This window comes from Aythya ferina, assembly GCF_964211825.1.
Source record: "Aythya ferina genome assembly, chromosome: 19".
Taxonomy (NCBI): Eukaryota; Metazoa; Chordata; class Aves; order Anseriformes; family Anatidae; genus Aythya; species Aythya ferina.
The window spans coordinates 9,903,502-9,906,915 of record NC_140309.1 but is presented as its reverse complement, the minus strand read 5'-3'; the positions used below and the strand labels follow the sequence as shown (position 1 = coordinate 9,906,915).

Below are 3,414 nucleotides of genomic sequence, written 5' to 3'. Positions count from 1 at the left end.
TTAAAAACATTATTCACTCTGCCTTTTTAGCTTAGCCAAAAGATTTAATGACTTCAGCATCAGAACTGTCTGTTTCGCTCTATTTGATCTAGACTTACTCAATGATGACCAATGCTGAGCACTGTGCTTCCCACATATGTGGAGCTGAGGAACTGAAGGAGATCTTTAACTGGATAGACTACAGATTATTTGGGGTAAGAACTGTAGTACTTAGCACAGCTGAGCTGTACTTCCAGGTGTCCAAGGCACTCAGAGGTTTGTACTGCCTTGTCTCACTGCCAGGGCTGGGGGAGCAGGAGCTGTTTTTTGCACAAGGGACCTTTGTGCTTTACCTGGGCTCCCCGTTACATAGCCCAGCTAAAGCCTGACCCTCCTGAGACCTTGGTGGTGCAGTGCTGGATCCATCCCGGGCTGGATGGAGCAGGTACCTAAGTCCAGGGCATCTTGCACTGTGTATGAAATGCTCTGAAGCAAGCTGCCCTGTAAGGGTGTCTCTTGGCGTTTGTGCACAGTCCAGGTTTCCTGACTTAAACACAAGCTTCTTGAGTGACATTCCACGCCTAAGCAAAAACCACAAAAAGCCAAGGAGAAATTCAGGCCTGCTGCTCATATGTCCCTTAATCTGGAAAAGCTCAGAAATACAATTCCCTGCACCCTGAAGCAGAACAAAATGACCTTGAAAGAGCAGCCTGTGTCGGGGATCAGATCTTTTTGCAGCATATGGGATTCCAGTTCAGCCTCTTGCAGGCACTGCAGGGCAGCACCCTGCCCCTCTGGCACCGCCGGGACCACCGGCACTGGGCTTCTTTCCAGAGTATTTGCCACCTGAATCTGTCACTCACTCCAGGATTTAGAACGTCTCCATCACATTCAAACCCTGGGTAAACCACGTTGCTGATGATGATTTCAAATCTGTTCTTTTTTTCCCTGTTCCCCTGCATTTTGAGATGTTTAGTTGAGATGCAGCACCAGATAGACTCCAGTAAGCTGGTTCATCTGGTTCATGATGCATTAAAAAATCAGAATCACTGCTTGCTGGTCCCACCCCTTGCAGCACAGGACACTGCCTCAGCACACCGCGTGCTGTGGATTTCAAATCACTGCCGAGTGCCGGGGGATGTGGTCAGATTCCTGTTTGTCTTCTGTTCCAAGGCACGAACAAAAAAAAATTATTGTCATAGTTCCCCCTTTCTTCAGTGGCCACCCACATGCTTATGATGCTGCAGCAGTTTTACACAGCATTGCAGGGTGAGCAAAACCAAACTGCAAGCACGACGCACTTATGCATCTGTGCGACTGAAAATCCATACATCTGTAATAATTTCCAGATGAAAAGCTCATCAGACACGTCTACTACACACGTTAATAACTCACACTAGTGCACACTGACAGAAATACTGATTTTTCCCTAATTAGTTTTTTCTGCCTCGAAATATGGTTTCCTCTGCTTGCTGTGAATTGATCTTTTCACCCCATCTACTTAGCAGATCTACAATTTACTATTCAATTAACATTTCACGAATGAAATTGGTTTGTGATGCAGTCACCCACTCCCAGCATGAACTACGGATTTCTGCATTACCCTGGCACTGCTCTGCAATCCCCCAGGGCAGTCTTGCACCTCTTCTTCTGATGTCCCCCCCCCCCAAAAAAAAAAAAAAAAAAAAAAAAAAACCAAAACAAAACAAAACAAAACAAAAAAACTGCAAAAACAGGGAGAAATTATTAAGGAAAAGAAACCACTGGGAGCTGGTGGGCTGCAGGTAGAATTTCACCTTCCTAAAATGTTACAGCCAGGAGCAGGGCACAGCACGGCTGGGAAAGGAGCATCCTGCACCCTGAGGCTGGATGGCGATGCACAGCTCAGGGCACTGCCTGTCGGGCTGGGAAGCATCAGAAAAGCACCGGCGACGAGCAGAAATATGGCAAACACGATCCATGCCAAGACTGGAGGAGGAAAGGCTGGAGAGAGACATGGAAACAGTCTTCAAATATGTAATAAAGTGCAAAAAAAAAAAAAAAAAGAGAAAAAAAAAAAGATGCAAAAAATAAAGCCAAACCCAAGTGGCTGGCCAGGACCAGGAGCGGCAGCTGCAGCTCACAACATTTCGGAGCCCTGGGGAGCCACCACGTGCCCCCTCCCCCCCAGCAGGCAGCTCCCAGCCCCATCCCAATTAACCGTCTCCTAATGACTTTCAGAAGCGTGAGGATTTCCTTAATTATACCACGCATTAGACTGTAATCAAGAAATCAATCCTCGCCGCCGCCCGAAGCGGGGCCGCTCACGTGCAGCCTGTGGCAGGCGGGGAGAGGCGAGGTGGCAGACCCCGGCCAGGAGGGATCGGGCCCGTGCGTGGCAGCCACCAAGGAGCCCCCGGGCTTACAGGTGTGCAGCAGCAAACCTACAGGAACCGTCTGCGGTGCAAATCGGGTGTGGTGTGTAAAATAGGGGCGAGGAATGAGCACGTTTGGTGCTTTTACAGATGCAAAGCCCGGGATGGAGGCAGCATCGCCTGCTTGTGCGAACGTCCTGAACAGAAATAGAGATCACCGGGCTGCTGCAATCGGCTCCAGGATCAGGCTCCACTCATGGTGTCTGTCATCCAACAGAAATAGTGTCTAATTAAATATTAACCTCTGCGTTCACCAACGACACCTGCACGGGGTGATCTTAAAGGACGCCAAGCCCTGTGGCCGCACACGAAGTCCGGGCTGGGTGCCTGCGGGGCACAGTCCTGTGCCCTGAGCGGGCTGCTGGGGGCGTAGCAATTAAAAAGGTAGGGAGATCAAACGTTTTCAGTCCTTTGATCTCCAAGTGTGAAATCTGTGGGTTGCTTCCCATGCAGGCTGCGTCTCCAGGCAGAGCAAGGGAGTGGGAGAGGAGAAGTTGCCCTTCGCTGCTCACAGGAAGGGTTTTTGTCCGTAAAACGCAAATATGGGAAGCAAAGATGTGATGCAGCAGAAGGATTCAAGGATTCAAGCTAACGAAGTGGGGCAGTGGGAGGGAGGGAGACGGGGCCGACTGCTGAGCTCGCCGGTGCCCACGCAGTGATGAGGACGTGGGGCGGGAGCTCAAGTACCTGCAGCGCTCAGGAGATGCTAAAAATAAAAAGCAGCTGCTAAAAATAACGAACGATCAGGAAAAAAAAAACGCTAAACCCCAGAGATCTCCTGAACTCCGAGGATTAATTTTAATTTCCCTCTAATCCGGGCAAAAATAGCGACGTCGGGGGGCACAGCTCAGCCTGAGGAGGGCTCGCGCTGCTCTGCACGTCCCCAGCGCAGGGCTCTGGGTGCATCCAGACCAACGCTGCCTCTGCCCATGGCCACAGGGCCCCAGCCTGGGCAGGGCTGGGTGCTCTGAGCTCATTTCATGCTACGAGCTCAGGCTGGGTGAGGGGAAGTGGCCAGGTG

The 3,414-nt window shown here is 50.6% G+C and overlaps 1 long non-coding RNA gene across 1 annotated transcript; it reads right to left on the bottom strand.

Annotated features, from left to right (window-relative positions):
* On the bottom strand, nucleotides 1-2,111 carry LOC311421289. Its single transcript, XR_014684792.1, has 3 exons — nucleotides 2,061-2,111; nucleotides 1,776-1,962; nucleotides 1-1,312 (listed from the first exon to the last, which is right to left on the bottom strand). It is a non-coding gene; the product is annotated as an uncharacterized lncRNA (long non-coding RNA).
* Between the last annotated feature and the right edge of the window lie 1,303 nt (nucleotides 2,112-3,414).